The sequence below is a fragment of the Symphalangus syndactylus genome, chromosome 15 (assembly GCF_028878055.3).
Source record: "Symphalangus syndactylus isolate Jambi chromosome 15, NHGRI_mSymSyn1-v2.1_pri, whole genome shotgun sequence".
Classification (NCBI taxonomy): Eukaryota; Metazoa; Chordata; class Mammalia; order Primates; family Hylobatidae; genus Symphalangus; species Symphalangus syndactylus.
Window position 1 is genome coordinate 90063947 of NC_072437.2, and position 18347 is coordinate 90082293.

At 41.7% G+C, this 18347-nt stretch overlaps 1 pseudogene; it reads right to left on the bottom strand.

Moving 5' to 3' along the window:
- LOC129464013 (phosphatidylinositol 3,4,5-trisphosphate 3-phosphatase TPTE2-like) overlaps nt 1-8367 on the bottom strand; it is an 80405-nt pseudogene extending 72038 nt beyond the window's left edge.
- Between the last annotated feature and the right edge of the window lie 9980 nt (nt 8368-18347).

An 18347-nucleotide genomic window follows, 5' to 3' on the forward strand; every position in this document is an offset into this window, starting at 1 on the left:
TTGTCTTTCCTGCCCAAGAGTTAGGGCCAAGTAGCAAAAGACATCAAGCAAGGGCTGCATCCCGTGTGATGATGGGTATGCGCTCAGGCAGTCAGCCTCACATAGTGGCAGAGCTCTGGAGGGTGAGGAATACTTCCAGGGCTATTACGTCTGTTCTCTTCTTTGCCAGGGAGTCTCTGCTCTTTGTCCACTGCTATCTCCTTCTGGCTCCAAGCAGGATTTGCTTCCCCCTTGATCCACACTACTAGTACAGTCTCATTCCCACAGAAACAAAAAGTGGCAAACACTAACATAAAAGCCTCCCTCTGTGAGTTCTTCCACATTTTCCTGCCTCCATCTGAATAACAAAAGAATATTCTTCACAAACCTCATCCTGAGAAGACTCTAAAACTAGTCTCAAGGGAAGTCCTTGTTCACATGGATGCCCGTGAGAGTCAGTAGCCCGAATCTCAATCTCTCTGCATGTTGTGGGTATGAATGCATGTATATGTGTGTTCATATATACGTCTATACATGTATAATTGTATTTCCGTAGTTCATATGTTGCATTGGCCAGTCTACCAGAAGACACTCTTTCAATTCGCACACACGGCAGTGCCAAAGAACTTAAAACATACATAGTAAGACAACACGTAACTCCCAGACTTAACGTTTTCAGTGAAAAACAGTTCCAATTAACTTTCAACATGTAAACTGCTTGAACCTTACAGAATCCAGGTGTGTTTGGTTAGTTAGAATCTGCCATGCCATTTTCCCTACACATCATACTTTATATAATTGTAGCACACATTTTACCTCTATCCAAGACTCAGTGACTCAAGATTTAACTGAATTCTCTACCACTGAAGCTGACCACTGCGTGACAGCCTTTTGAGGGTAAATTTCTTTTCAATTCAACTCCACTGTGCAGGTGGTCAGCCTGCTAATCCCAGTAAGGGCCGACTTCCTGAATGCCTCCGTCACCTCCACCCTTCACCCATCATGCCAGTCTTTGCTGTCCATGAGACATAGGCAAGTAGCTGCGGGCCTAAGGGCTGCATCCAGTGAGGTGGTGGGTTTGGGGTCGGGTCTGGGCACCAGCCTCACATGTGGACCAAGCTCTGGAGGGTGAGGGACGAGTCCACATTCCATTAGTTCTGTTCTTTTTAGCCCAAAGCTTCACTGCCCCTTGTTGGCCACTATCTCCTCCGTGTTGCAAATAGGATTCTCTCCTGCCTTGGGCCAATCTGGTAGGGTCTCAACTCACGAAATCTGAGTCCCACAAAAAAACTGCTTACTAAGAACTAACAGTGACAAATACACTAACAGGAAGAAGCAACTCTCCTATTACTTGCTCCTCTTTATACAACTCCATCAAAGAAGGATGCAAAGTTACTAAAAAATGCTACAATGAGACAAATTGGAAACTCGGTTAAAAAAAAAAATCGATATGGTCATGCAGGCTCCTGAGAGTAAATTCCACAAATGTCCAGCAGTTTCCTTTCTCCTTGTTTTAGGTTTCCATCGTGTGCATGGATTAGTTTGTGTAGTTTGTGTGGTGAAGAGAAGTGTGGATGGATGGACGGATGGATGGATGGATGGATGCATGGATGGATGGATGGATATACTTGCTCATGTGCCTGTGTGTGTGTATAGTTCCATGCACACTTATGCTGATGGGTGACTTTATTTAACTATTTATTACTCACCTTTCTTTCCCAGGTGCCTCCTCGGTTGCTCCTTTAAATTCATTTGTCTGTGGACTAGCGGATGATAAGAGAATACAGTCAGAGAGGAGATATAATTCTGAATTTATATTTTGGAAAAATTACCTTTCATTACTCTAGACAGAAACCAATTAATTTCTGACTATTCATGTGTATAGCACTATTGGAACCTGGAATGTCTTTTTTTCTTTCTTAGGAATGAGGATTTCTATGGCGACAACTAAAATCTTAGGCTGGGGAAAATAGTAATGCTTCCCGATTTAAGTAAACCTCTTTATTATGACCTCAGTCCCAATGTGTGGCAGACTTTGTGGTGGCAGTTATTTCAAACTCAACTCCAGTTTGTAGGTGGTCAGCCCCCTTATTCCATTCAATGTCCTGCTTAAAAGGTCCTCCATTAGCTCCTTACATTCACCCAGCACAGTGGCTCCTCTTGCCCCACAAAAAGGGTCACGTAACTAGAGGTCTGACACAGGGGCACAATCCAACAGGAGGTGATTTGAGGTTTGGAGCACCAGCCTCCATGGTGGCAGAGTTCTGGAGGGTGGAGAACACCTCCAAGGCTCTTCGCTCTGTTGCTTTCTGCTGAAGGCTGCACAGTTCCCCAAGGACTCCTACCTCCTCCTCACTCCAAACAGGATTCTCTCTTCCCTCGGCCTGCTCTGGTATGTCTCATACACAGAAATCTGTCTTTCCAAGGTGTTTGCCTGCTACTTACTAAGGGTGACAAGACACTAACAGACAGAAGCCTCCCTCCGTAGTCTGTTTCTCTTTTATCCAAAACAACTGTAAAAATGTGGATGTTTACCTACACCTGCTACAGTGAGAAGATAAATAAACTGTGTCAAAGACACTCTGTATTGCTGCGGACACTCCTCAGACTAAATCCCACTAATCTGAATCTCTCTCTCTGTCTGTTTCTCTCTCTCTCTGTCAGTTATGTTTGTGTGTGTGTTTGTGTGTACATCTTTTATAACTCACATGTCCTTGATGCCTCCTCCATCAATGATGACTGCCGTCAGCTCATCCGGATGGGGACTAAAGAACAATTATGGTCAGAAACAGACACGATGCCTAATTCTAAATGTTTTGCACCCAAATAGCTACAGTTACTCTATGAGTTATTCTCTGGTTACACTTTAAATATTCACATGTACTTATATCACTAAATTGACCTGGTATGACCTTTTTTTATTAGAAACGAGGTTTTATATGCCAACAGTGAATATCTTAGGCTGTGAACATAGGGACGCATCTAGGTGAAGTGACTGTATCTTCACCTCAATGTGTAACTGCCTTTTTTGAGGGGATTTAATTCCAGTTCAACTTTAGTTTGTAAGTTCTCCTTCCTATAATCCCATCCCAATTCCTCATTCTCATTCACCTCCAATCACCTCCTCACTTTTCACCAATCCTGGTTGTCTTTCCTGCCCAAGAGTTAGGGCCAAGTAGCAAAAGACATCAAGCAAGGGCTGCATCCCGTGTGATGATGGGTATGTGCTCAGGCAGTCAGCCTCACATAGTGGCAGAGCTCTGGAGGGTGAGGAATACTTCCAGGGCTATTACATCTGTTCTCTTCTTTGCCAGGGAGTCTCTGCTCTTTGTCCACTGCTGTCTCCTTCTGGCTCCAAGCAGGATTTGCTTCCCCCTTGATCCACACTACTAGTACAGTCTCATTCCCACAGAAACAAAAAGTGGCAAACACTAACATAAAAGCCTCCCTCTGTGAGTTCTTCCACATTTTCCTGCCTCCATCTGAATAACAAAAAAGAATATTCTTCACAAACCTCATCCTGAGAAGACTCTAAAACTAGTCTCAAGGGAAGTCCTTGTTCACATGGATGCCCGTGAGAGTCAGTAGCCCGAACTCAATCTCTCTGCATGTTGTGGGTATGAATGCATGTATATGTGTGTTCATATATACATCTATACATGTATAATTGTATTTCTGTAGTTCATATGTTGCATTGGCCAGTCTACCAGAAGACACTCTTTCAATTCGCACACACGGCAGTGCCAAAGAACTTAAAACATACATAGTAAGACAACACGTAACTCCCAGACTTAACGTTTTCAGTGAAAAACAGTTCCAATTAACTTTCAACATGTAAACTGCTTGAACCTTACAGAATCCAGGTGTGTTTGGTTAGTTAGAATCTGCCATGCCATTTTCCCTACACATCATACTTTATATAATTGTAGCACACATTTTACATCTATCCAAGACTCAGTGACTCAAGATTTAACTGAATTCTCTACCACTGAAGCTGACCAGTGCGTGACAGCCTTTTGAGGGTAAATTTCTTTTCAATTCAACTCCACTGTGCAGGTGGTCAGCCTGCTAATCCCAGTAAGGGCCGACTTCCTGAATGCCTCCGTCACCTCCATCCTTCACCCATCATGCTAGTCTTTGCTGTCCATGAGACATAGGCAAGTAGCTGCGGGCCTAAGAAAGGGCTGCATCCAGTGAGGTGGTGGGTTTGGGGTCGGGTCTGGGCACCAGCCTCACATGTGGACCAAGCTCTGGAGGGTGAGGGACGAGTCCACATTCCATTAGTTCTGTTCTTTTTAGCCCAAAGCTTCACTGCCCCTTGTTGGCCACTATCTCCTCCGTGTTGCAAATAGGATTCTCTCCTGCCTTGGGCCAATCTGGTAGGGTCTCAACTCACGAAATCTGAGTCCCACAAAAAAACTGCTTACTAAGAACTAACAGTGACAAATACACTAACAGGAAGAAGCAACTCTCCTATTACTTGCTCCTCTTTATACAACTCCATCAAAGAAGGATGCAAAGTTACTAAAAAATGCTACAATGAGACAAATTGGAAACTCGGTTAAAAAAAAAAATCGATATGGTCATGCAGGCTCCTGAGAGTAAATTCCACAAATGTCCAGCAGTCTCCTTTCTCCTTGTTTTAGGTTTCCATCGTGTGCATGGATTAGTTTGTGTAGTTTGTGTAGTGAAGAGAAGTGTGGATGGATGGATGGATGGATGGATGGATGGATGGATGGATATACTTGCTCATGTGCCTGTGTGTGTGTATAGTTCTATGCACACTTATGCTGATGGGTGACTTTATTTAACTATTTATTACTCACCTTTCTTTCCCAGGTGCCTCCTCGGTTGCTCCTTTAAATTCATTTGTCTGTGGACTAGCAGATGATAAGAGAATACAGTCAGAGGGGAGACATAATTCTGAATTTATATTTTGGAAAAATTACCTTTCATCACTCTAGACAGAAACCAATTAATTTCTGACTATTCATGGGTATAGCACTATTGGAACCTGGAATGTCTTTTTTTCTTTCTTAGAAGTGAGGGTTTCTATGGTGACAACTAAAATCTTAGGCTGGGGAAAATAGTAATGCTTCCCAATTTAAGTAAACCTCTTTATTATGACCTCAGTCCCAATGTGTGACAGACTTTGTGGTGGCAGTTATTTCAAACTCAACTCCAGTTTGTAGGTAGTCAGCCCTCTTATTCCATTCAATGTCCTGCTTAAAAGGCCCTCCATTAGCTCCTTACATTCACCTAGCACAGTGGCTCCTCTTGCCCCACAAAAAGGGTCAGGTAACTAGAGGTCTGACACAGGGGCACAATCCAACAGGACGGTGATTTGAGGTCTGGAGCACCAGCCTCCATGGTGGCAGAGTTCTGGAGGGTGGAGAACACCTCCAAGGCTCTTAGCTCTTTTGCTTTCTGCTGAAGGCTGCACAGTTCCCCAAGTACTCCTACCTCCTCCTCACTCCAAACAGGATTCTCTCTTCCCTCGGCCTGCTCTGGTATGTCTCATACACAGAAATCTGTCTTTCCAAGGTATTTGCCTGCTACTTACTAAGGGTGACAAGACACTAACAGACAGAAGCCTCCCTCCGTAGTCTGTTTCTCTTTTTTCCAAAACAACTGTAAAAATGTGGAAGTTTACCTACACCTGCTACAGTGAGAAGATAAATAAACTGTGTCAAAGACACTCTGTATTGCTGCGGACACTCCTCAGACTAAATCCCACTAATTTCAATCTCTCTCTGTCTGTCTCTCTCTCTCTGTCAGTTATGTTTGTGTGTGTGTTTGTGTGTACATCTTTTATAACTCACATGTCCTTGATGCCTCCTCCATCAATGATGACTGCCGTCAGCTCATCCAGATGGGGACTAAAGAACAATTATGGTCAGAAACAGACACGATGCCTAATTCTAAATGTTTTGCACAAAATAGCTACAGTTACTCTATGAGTTATTCTCTGGTTACACTTTAAATATTCACATGTACTTATATCACTAAATTGACCTAGTATGACTTTTTTTTATTAGAAACGAGGTTTTATATGCCAACAGTGAATATCTTAGGCTGTGAACATAGCGATGCATCCAGATTAAGTAAGGTAACAGCATTTTTGGAGAGCATTTAATTCTAGTTCAAATTTAGTTTCTGAGTCCCCCTTCTTATAATCCCATCTGAGTTCCTCATTCTCTATCACCTCCAATCACCTCCTCACTTTTCACCCATCCTAGTTGTCTTTCCTGCCCAGGAGTTGCGGCCAAGTAGCTGGAGGCCTCAAGCAAGGGCTCCACCCCGTGTGAGGGTGGGTATGGGCAAAGCAGTCAGCCTCAGATAGTGGCAGAGCTCTGGAGGGGGTGAAATAATTCCAGGGGTATTAGCTCTGTTCTTTGTTTTGGCTGGGATTTCTCTGATCTTTGTCCACTCCTAACTCCTTCTCACTCCAAGCAGGATTCACTTCTCCCTTGGTCCACACTACTAGCACAGTCTCATTCTCACAGAAAGGTAATGTGACAAACACCAACATAAAAAGCCTCCCTCTATGAGTTCCTCCCCATTTTCCTACCTCCATCCAAAAAACAAAAGAATATCCCATACAAAGCTCATTCTGAGAGGACTCTAGAAATAGTTTCAAGGGAACTCCTTGTTCCCGTGGATGCTTGTCACACTCAATAGCCCTACTCAGTCTGTCTTGCGTGTATGAATGCATGTATGTATGTGTTTGTATATGCATAGATACATGTACAACTGTATTCCTTGATATCACACAGTGCATTGGCCAGCCTACTAGAAGATACTCTCAATTCACACACAGGGCAGTGCCAAAGAACTTAACATGTACATAGTAAGACAACATGTAACTTCCTAGACTTAAGATTTTCCGTTCAAAATAATTCCAATTGCTTTTGTTTTGTTTTTTTGTTTTTGTTTGTTGTTGTTGTTTTTTGAGACAGAGTCTCACTCTGTCACCCAAGCTGGTGTGCAGTGGCATGATCTCGGCTCACTGTAACCTCTGCCTCCCAGGTTCAAGCAATTCTCCTGCCTCAGCCTTCCGAGTAGCAGGGACTACAGGCGCCCGCCACCACACCTGACTAATTCTGTATTTTTAGTAGAGATGGGGTTTCACCATGTTGGCCAGGCTGGCCTTGAACTACTGATCTCGTTATCCACCCGCCCTGGCCTCCCAAAGTGCTGGGACTACAGGCCTGAGCCACCGCACCCGACCTTCCTACTACTTTTCAACCTGTAAATTGCCTTACCCTTACAGAAGTCATGTGTGTATTTGGTTCTTTGGAATCTGCCATGCCATTTACCCTACACATCATACTTTACATGATTGCAGCACATATTTTACACCTATCTAAGACTCACTGACTCAAGAGTTCACCAAAACTCTCTACCACTGGAGCTGGCCAATGCACGACAACCTTTTGTGGGTGAATTTCTTTTAAATTCAACTCGACGGTGTAGACATTCCTCCCTCTAATCCCATCTATGGCCCACTTCCTGGGTCTCTCCATCACGTCTTTCCTTTCACCCATCATGCTAGTCTTTCCTGTCCATGGGACACAGGCAAGTAGCTGTGGGCCTAAGGAAGGGCTGCATCCAATGAGGTGGTGTGCTTGTGTTTGTGTTTTAGCACCAACCTCATATGTTGACAGAGCTCTGGAGAGTGAAGGACAAGTCCATGTTCCATTAGCTCTGTTCTTTTCTGCCCAGGGCTTCACTGCTCCTTGTCAGCTGCTATCTCCTCCACGTTGCAAATAGGATTTTCTCCTCCCTTCTGTCAATCTGGTAGGCTCTCAAACTCAGGAAATCTGAGTCCTTTAAGAAGCTGCTTACTAGGAACTAACGTGACAAATACACTAACAGGAAGCAGCAGCTCTCCTATGACCTGCTCCTTTTTATATGACTCCATTAGAAAAGGATGCAACGTTACCTACAAAGGCTGCGATGAGAAGAATTGGAAACCCTGTTAAAAACCACTCTCTATGGCCACACACGCTTCTCAGAATAAACTCCACAAATGTCCGTCCATCTGTCTCCTTGTTGTATGTTTCCACTGTGTGCATGGGTTTGTTAGCGGATGTGTTTGAGAGAAGTGTGTATGTATGGATGGATGGATATATTTGTTTATGTGCCTGTGTGTGTGAATACTTCTATGCTCAGTTATAATTAGATAAATAAAGACACACGTATGCGTAACTCACCTTTCATTCATACATGCCCCTGGGTTCACTCCTGATAATTCATTTGTGGGTGGACTAGAGGATGACAAAAGAATACAGTCAGACAGGAGACACAATTCAAAATTTACTTTTCTGGTAAAACTAGCTTTCATTACTCTGCACATAAACCAGTTAAGTTCTGACTATTCATGTGTATAGCACTATTTGGTTCTGAAATGTCATTTTTTTATTAGAAAGGAGGATTTATGTGATGGCAACCAACATCTTAGGCTGGGGAAAATAGTAATGCTTTCAGATTTAAATAAACCTCTTTATTATGACCTCAGTCCCAATGCGTGACAGCCTTTGTGGTGGCAGTTATTTCAAACTAAACTTTTGTGTGGAGGTAGTCAGCCCTCTTATTCCACTAAATGTGCTGCCTCGAAAGTCCTCCATTACTTCTTCACATCATTGTCTCTCTTGGTCCACAGTAGGGTAAAGTCACTGCAGGTCTGAGTCAAGGACACAATCCAATATGATGGTATTTGGGGTTTGGAGTACCACCCTGTATTGTGGCAGAGTTCTGCAGGGTTGAAAACATTTCTAGGGTTGTTAGCTTTTTTCTCTTCTCTGAGGTCTTCACTAATCTCTGTCCCTGCTGTCCTTTCCTGTTTCCAAAGAGGATTCTCTGCTGTCCTCAGCCATTATAGTAAGGACTCACATATAGGCAGTCTGAAAATTATTTTTTATTTTTACTCAGAGTATCAAACAGACTGGTAAGAAAAATCATTCTTCTTTTTATGTGGTCATCTTTTATCTAAATTCATTCAACAAGACATAAAGTCACCTTCATATCCTATAGTGAGGTCACGTAGACACATGTGTCAAAGTTTTTTGTTTTTCCATTAATGCCCTTGAATGGGAACTTCCCTAATCTCAACCTTTATATTTCTCTGCAGTACATGTGGGTGCATGCCTTGATTTAATATGAATGCATATAGGTATATATAAATGGTATATAATTGTTTCCTCCCTTGTTCATATATCCTTGTATCTATATTGATTTATTTCTTTTTTTTTTTTTTGAGATGGAGTCTCGCTCTGTTGCCCAGGCTGGAGTGCAGTGGCGCGATCTCGGCTCACTGCAAGCTCTGCCTCCCGGGTTCACGCCATTCTCCTGCCTCAGCCTCCCGAGTAGCTGGGACTACAGGCGCCCACCACCACGCCCGGCTAATTTTTTCTATTTTTAGTAGAGACGGGGTTTCATTGTGTTAGCCAGGATGGTCTCGATCTCCTGACCTCGTGATCCACCCACCTCGGCCTCCCAAAGTGCTGGGATTACAGGCGTGAGCCACCGTGCCTGGCCTCTATATTGATTTATTTCTGTCTCACAGTTCACTGATAACTCCATTGCAGGGTACTGATTTGAATTTAGACTTGGCAGTGCTACAGAATTTAAATATATATATGTGTATCGTCCAACACCAATATGACATCCTGGACTTCACTTTCTGGTTTGAATTACTCACAAGTGATGTTTAGTTCTTTACAATTGAATGAAGCACAAACTAAGCGTTTGGTGGCTTACTTTATTTCAAATTCAGCTGCAGTTTCTATGTACAAATCACCTTGACCTCATCTCATTTCCTGATACTAAAATCCCTTCATCAGTGCCTTCTTTTCACCATCACAGGTGTCTTCTCTGCTCTCACACAGGGTCAAGAAACTGCTCCGTACCCTGTGATGATGGTGTGGGCTTGTAGTGCTAGGCTCACGTGTTGGTGGAGCTCTGGGTGTGAGGAGCCCTGCCGGGGCCATTCGCTCTGTTTTGTGTTGTTTTTCCTAAGGGCTGCGCTGCTCCCTGCCCACTGCTTCTCACTCGTTGCTCCGCATGGCATTTTCTTCTCTTGCACACTCTAGTGTGTCTCATACACAGGAAACCTGACTTTCCTAAGTACGTGCCGGCTACGAAGGGGGACGAGACAATAACAAGAAGTTTCGCTTTTTTGCCCTGTTCCTTTTTTATCCAATTTAATCAAAAAGTTGGATAAGGGACCTGCAGGGCCTGTAGTGAGGAGATTTATAAACAGTGTAAAAGACATCCTGTATGGCCATGGATGATCCTGAGAGTAAAGCACATAATCTTCATCTTTCTCTCTGTTGTTTCTCTCTCTTTTCTCTTTCTCTCCCTTTCTCTCTCTCCCTGTGTTTGTGTGTCTAGATAGACAGAAGTAGTATATCTGCATATATATTTCTTTCCATATTTGTGTATATGTTTTATAATTCACATTTCATTGGTGGTTCTATCATAGGTTATTGATGTCAATTTATCTGTATGCAGGCTAAAGGAATATAAAAGTAGATAGTTGGACACACATGTAATTCTAAACTTACTTTTTGGATGAAACAGCTACAGTTACTCTATAATGTACTATCTGGTTGATATTTAAATATTCATGTGTGTATCACTAATTCGAATTAGGTGTATCTTTTTTTTTAGGCGGAGTCTCACTCTCACCGAGGCTGGAGTGCAATGGTGCGATCTTGGCTCACTGCAACCTCCACCTCCCAGGTTCGAGCAATTCTCCTTCCTCAACCTCCTGAGTAGATCGGATTACAGGCATGCACCACCACACCTGGCTAATTTTTGTATTTTTAGTAGAGACAGGGTTTTGCCATGTTGGTCAGGCTGGTCTCAAATTCCTGGCCTCAAGTGATCTAGCTGTCTTGGCCTCCCAAAGTGCTGGGATTACAGATATGAGCCACCATGCCTGGCCAGTGGCATTTATTTCTAATGTAACTGCAGTCTGTAAGGAAACATGCCTCTTACCCCATCTAAATTCTTGATTCCTAAGTCCTTCTGTCACTTCTTTACTTTCACCCATCATGGCTGTCTTTCCTACCCAGAAGATATGACCATGTAGCTGTAGGCCTGAGTCAGGAACTCCCTACAAAATGATTGTGGGTTTGGGTTTGGTTTGGGGCACCAGCCTCACATGGTGGTAGAACTCTAGAGGGTGAGGAACCCATTAAGGTTTCATGAACTCTGTTATTTTTGCTGAGTGCTTCACTCCTCCCTGTCACCTGTTACCTCCCCATTGCTCCAAATAGGATTCTCTCTCCCTTTGGCCTGCTGTGGTAGTAGGAGAGTCCCATAAATGGAAAACCTCAGAGGTTCCTGAGGGATTGGATACTACTAACTTAGAGTGACAAATATACTAAGAGGAAGAAGCATCCCTTTCATGACTTCGTCCTCTTTTATCCAATTTGGTCTGAAAAAAACAATAGAAAGTTATCTATAGATCCTACAGATTTAGGATTTAGACATAGTGTCATAGAGAAGATTTAGACATAGTGTCAAAGATACTCTGTATTTCCAAGGATATGCCTGACAGTGAATTTTACAAATATCAACTTCTCTTTCTCTTTCATTGTTTTATGTTTCTGTGTGTGTATGTGTATGCATGCGTGTATGTTATGTGTATATATGTAGATATACACTTACGTGTATATAAATCTTTGTTTTTAACTCACATTTCATGGGTGGCTCTATCATAGGTTACTACTATCAACTCAGTTGGCTGTGGGCTGAGGAATTATAAAAGCATGTTATTCAGATACAAACATAATTTGGACTTACACTTTTGGTCAAATAGCTGCAGTTACTCTAGACATGAGTCTACCTGCCAAGGAATGCCAAAGATTGCCAGCAACCAGCAAAAGCTAGCAAAGAGGTATCAAACAGATTCTTCTTTATAGCCTTCATAAAAAGCCAACCCTACTGACAACCTCAATTTCAGATTTCTAGTCTCTAGGGCTATGAGATGATTAATTTTTGTTTAAACCACTTGGTTTGTGATACTTTGTTAAAGCGGCCCTAGAAACTAATATAGCCCAACCTGGTAGAATCTCATACACAGGCAATCCAACAGTTTTCTAAAAGTTTTGGCTACTAGTCAACTCAGCTAGGAAGAAGTAGACTTCTTGTGATCTATTTATCTTGTATCCAACTAGACCCAAAAAGAAAAGGATGTTACATACAGAAGCTGAAACTACCAGTACTTTAGAAACAGTGTCCAAGAAACTCTATAGTTAACATTTGTGTGTATCTTTATGAACATACACACACACATCATCTTTTACTGATGACTCCATTATAGGCTAGTGATATCATTTCACTTTCACTGAGGACTCCATCATGGGTTAGTGATATCACTTCATTTGGGTCAGAGATAAAGAATTAAACTAAATTGTACATAATCAAATACCATGTGAATTTGTAGGCTTAATTTTTATTCAAATTAGCTACAATAACCTTACAACTAATAAACTAGCTGTTCTAAAAAAATAAAAACACACACATGCAATTTAGCCATTTGGAAACAATAGCGACCATCCTTGCCTGTCTCCATAGAGAACAACAGCAACTACCCACGAGTAGTTACGGTAAAATTAGGAGAGCATTAGACCAGCTGATGAAAACAGGGAAGGGCTGAAGAGCAATCCTTGGGCCTTCACTCCTCCACCCGCCTCCATCTCCAAAGCCCAGGTTGCAAACCAGAGAGATTGTCTCCTCCGATGCTGCTTTGTTCAGGAGCTTCAAGGTGATATAGTTGTTTAATTAAACGAAATTTTCCCTGAGGTTGCCTCTGTACTTGAGTCCTTACGCAACAAACTGCAACCTAATCTAGTGTGTTAACTAACAGAACTTACCCAGAAAATAGTAGAGAAGAATAAACAGAACATACTAAAGAAAAGACGAATGTTATGGAGGATAAAAACAGCTATCTAACATCTAGAATATGGAAATCTAAGAAGAAATGAAAACTAAAAATGCAAAATAAAACGTGAAAATTTACGATGATAAATTTCCCAGAATTCAAGAAAGAAGAAATAAATCAGCTTTAAGTAGCTAATGGAGACAAAGAGAAAATTCTAACACCTTCTAGAAAGACCAAAAGACCTATGAGGGCACAAGGACAGACCAACATCATAGCTCTCTGTATCATAAAGAAAGCTTCCACAGGATAAAGTCCACAGGATCAATATCATATTGTTGTTCTCTGAATATATTGTAATATGATTTGCTTTTTTTAAAAAGCCCACATTTGAAACTAAATTACACATTACTGAATACCTCTTATGTTAAAAGGGAAATCACGAAATATTTTAAATACTAAGAATTGATTGATAATAACATGACAAAGTTTGTAGGATACAATGAAGCAATACTTGGAAGAAAATTTACTGATATATAAGCATTAATAAGAAATCAAAACGGTTAAAAGCAAAGAGTACACTTTTAAGTAGAGAGGCTGGAAAAGGAGCACAGGGCAGTCTATGGAGTAATAAGGAAGCGAAACATAAGGAGGTAAGCGTAAGTCACTGAACTGGAGAAGAAAAAACCGTGGAGAAGATTAACAAAACAAAAGTGTGTCTCTTTGAAAAGATTACTACAATAGACCTGTGGCAATAATAATCAAGAACAAACCGAGTGAATATCCAAATAAAATGTACAAGAAGGGAGCAGCACTATAACACACTAAAATTTTTAAAATGAGATTATTCAATTATATACTAATAAATGTGAAAACTTAGATGGAATGGAAAAATTCCTAGACAAATATAAAACACTAACATTAGTGCAAGAAACTATATTTATATAGAAATACAATACTCAAGTAACAAAGAAATCAACCTAGTATTTAAAGCCCTTCCCTCTCCCAAACACCACAGGGCCCACATAGGTATTTGTCAAAATTTTTTAGAATATTGACATACTTACTACAAAATCTATGTCAACATATAAAGGCTCCATTAATAACTTAACTAAGCATGGTAATAAAAAAAGGTGTAGGGATGCCATAAGTATCAATGGAACAAAATATTGAGCTCAGAGATAAACCTATGTAGATATATGTCATGGATGATGATTATATAAACAAGGAAAAAGGAGGAACTGTTTCATAGATGGTATTTGGGAAATCAGCCTACCATTGGGAGAAAAATGAAACCAAATCCCTACCTAACACCATATTTAAGGGTAAACTCTAAGTAGATTGAAGCATTAAATGTGTAAATTAAAACTATGAGGATTAGAAATTACCTTTGTAGACTGAAAGTGGGAAAATTTCAAACTTCAAAAGTAAAATCATAAGGCAAAAAGTTCTGTCATGAAGAGAATGAAGAAGAATAATGCCAAAGCTAACAGGCAGATGACCTATTGGAGAACATAACTTCAATGTCTAAAACTGACATGAAGCATGATTTGAATACATAAAGCGATAGTCAAAACTTTTGAATGGGATTCCATGCATCTGAGTCTGTTTAGTGTTGCCATAAGGGATACCTGAGGCTGAGTAATTTATAAAGAAGAAAGGTTTATTTGGCTCACAGTTGTGTGCTGCACAAGAAGCCTGATGCCAACATCTGCTTCTGAGGCTGCTCCCATTTATAGTGGAAGATGAAGGGGAACTGACACGTGCAGAGATCAAATGGCAAGAGGAGAAGCAACGTGGGGGAAGCTGCCGGTCTCTTTTTAAACCACCAGCCCTTGCAAGAACTCATAGAGTGAGTACTCACTCACCCTCACCCCAGGGAGGAAATTAATCTATTCATCTTCCAAACACCTTCCATTAGGCCCCACCTCCAACACTGGGGATCAAATTTCAACATGAGGTTTGGGGGTACAAACCTCTAAACAATAGCACCATGTTTTTAATGTTACTACAAAGAGTAAATTCTTGCTATATTGTTTACAAATGTAACATAATCACTTTGTAAATTAAACATAATTTTAAAGGAAATTTGATTAACTTATTCTAAAATATAAAATACTCAAAAACAGCCCATGTAAATTAACAAGACAAAGATAGGAACACTAGTGGAAAAATGGGCTAAGTTCATGAATGGACCATTACAGAAGAAATCCCAAATGCTGTAAGAACATAAAATGATGCTCAAATTCATAAGTTATCACATAAATTCAAAGTAAAACATAATGTAACATGTTACCATCTATTAGATTGATTATATAAATTAGAAAGTTTGATTATGTCAAGTGTTGTTGTGAATGTGTATGTGTAGGCACAATCATGCATTGTTGATGAGATGCAGACTGGTATAACCATTGTGAGAGCAATAGGCAGTATTCAGTCAAATTCAAAATATGCAATCCCATGGCCCATCAAGTCCTGTTTCATATTCCTACAGAAACACTCAAACAGGTCTATAGGGGTCTGGCATAAGGATAATCATTTGGTGGCTATCTTTGTGAAGGCAAATGGTAGGAAGCAATATATGTGTTCCTCACTAGGGAATGCATGTCATGGAATTTTTCATACCAGTTAAAAGCAACAACAAAAGGTATGCACAAGAAGAATAATCTGGGGGGTGGAGCCAAGATGGCCAAATAGGAACAGCTCCTGTCTACAGCTCCCAGCGTGAGCGGCACAGAAGACGGGTGATTTCTGCATTTTCATTTGAGGTACCGGGTTCATCTCACTAGTGAGTGCCAAACAGTGGGTGCAGGACAGTTGGTGCAGTGCACTGTGCACGACCCAAAGCACGGCGAGGCATTGCCTCACTCGGGAAGTGCAAGGGGTCAGGGAGTTCCCCTTCCTAGTCAAAGAAAGGGGGAACAGACAGCACCTGGAAAATCGGGTCAGTCCCACCCTAACACTGCGCTTTTCCAACGGGCTTGGAAAGCGGCACACCAGGAGATTGTGTCCTGCACCTGGCTCGGAGGGTCCCATGCCCACGGAATCTCACTGATCGCTAGCACAGCAGTCTGAGATCAAACTGCAAAGTGGCAGCGAGGCTGGGGGAGGGGCGCCCACCATTGCCCAGGCTTGCTTAGGAAAACAAAGCAGCCAGGAAGCTCGAACTGGGTGGAGCCCACCACAGCTCAAGGAAGCCTGCCTGCCTCTGTAAGCTCCACCTCTGGGGGCAGGGCACAGACAACCAAAATTCAGCAGGAACCTCTGCAGACTTAAATGTCCTTATCTGACAGCTTTGAAGAGAGTAGTGGTTCTCCCAGCATGCAGCTGGATATTTGAGAACGGACAGACTGCCTCCTAAAGTGGGTCCCTGACCCCCGAGCAGCCTAACTGGGAGGCAACCCCCAGTAGGGACAGACTGACACCTCACTCAGCCAGGTACTCCTCTGAGACAAAACTTCCAGAGGAACTATCAGACAGCTGAATTTGTGGTCTCACGAAAATCCACTGTTCTGCAGCCACTGCTGCTGACACTCAGCCAAACAGGGTCTGGAGTAGACCTCTAGCAAACTCCAACAGACCTGCAGCTGAGGGTCCTGTCTGGTAGAAGGAAAACTAACAAACAGAAAGGACATCTACACCAAAAACCCATCTGTACATCATCATCATCAAAGACCAAAAGTAGATAAAACTACAAAGATGGGGAAAAAACAGAGCAGAAAAACTGGAAACTCTAAAAAGCAGAGCACCTCTCCTCCTCCAAAGGAACGCAGTTCCTCACCAGCAACGGAACAAAGCTGGATGGAGGATGGCTTTGACGAGTTGAGAGAAGAAGGCTTCAGATGATCAAACTACTCCAAGCTATGGGAGGAAATTCAAAACAATAGCAAAGAAGTTAAAAACTTTGAAAAAAAATTAGACAAATCAATAACTAGAATAACCAATGGAGAGAAGGGCTTAAAGGAGCTGATGGAGCTGAAAGCCAAGTATCGAGAACTACGTGAAGATCGCAGAAGCCTCAGGAGCCGATACGATCAACTGGAAGAAAGGGTACCAGTGATGGAAGATGAAATGAATGAAATGAAGCGAGAAGGGAAGTTTAGAGAAAAAAGAATAAAAAGAAACGAACAAAGCCTCCAAGAAATTTGGGACTATGTGAAAACACCCAACCTACGTCTGATTGGTGTACCTGAAAATGACGGGGAGAATGGAACCAAGTTGGAAAACACTCTGCAAGATATTATCCAGGAGAACTTACCCAATCTAGCAAGGCAGGCCAGCATTCAGATTCAGGAAATACAGAGAACACCACAAAGATACTATTCGAGAAGAGCAACTCCAAGACACATAATTGTCAGATTCACTAAAGTTGAAATGAAGGAAAAAATGTTAAGGGCAGCCAGAGAGAAAGGTCAGGTTACCCACAAAGGGAAGCCCATCAGACTAACAGCTGATCTCTCAGCAGAAACTCTACAAGCCAGAAGAGAGTGGGGGCCGATATTCAACATTCTTAAAGAAAAGAATTTTCAACCCAGAATTTCATATCCAGCCAAACTAAGCTTCATAAGTGAAGGAGAAATAAAATACTTTACAGAAAAGCAAATGCGGAGGGATTTCGTCACCACCAGGCCTGCCCTAAAAGAGCTCCTGAAGGAAGCACTAAACATGGAAAGGAACAACCGGTACCAGCCCCTGCAAATACATGCCAAATCGTAAAGACCATCGAGGCTAGGAAGAAACTGCATCAACTAACGAGCAAAATAACCAACTAACATCATAATGACAGGATCAAATTCACACATAACACTATTAACTTTAAATGTAAATGGGATAAATGCTCCAATTAAAAGACACAGACTGGCAAACTGGATAAGGAGTGAAGACCCATCAGTGTGCTGTATTCAGGAAACCCATCTCATGTGCAGAGACACAAATAGACTCAAAATAAAGGGATGGAGGAAAGATCTATCAAGCAAATGGAAAACAAAAAAAGGCAGGAGTTGCAATCCTAGTCTCTGATAAAATAGACTTTAAACCAACAAAGATCAAAAGAGACAAAGAAGGCCATTACATAATGGTAAAGGGATCAATTAAACAAGAAGAGCTAACTATCCTAAATATATATGCACCCAACACAGGAGCACCCAGATTCATAAAGCAAGTCCTCAGTGACCTACAAAGGGACTTAAACTCCCACACAATAATAATGGGAGATTTTAACACCCCACTGTCAACATTAGACAGATCAACGAGACAGAAAGTTAACAAGGATATCCAGGAATTGAACACAGCTCTGTACAAAGTGCACCTAATAGACATCTACAGAACTCTCCACCCCAAATCAACAGAATATACATTTTTTTCAGCACCACACCACACCTATTCCAAAATTGACCACATAGTTGGAAGTAAAGCTGTCCTCAGCAAATGCAAAAGAACAGAAATTATAACAAACTGTCTCTCAGACCACAGTGCA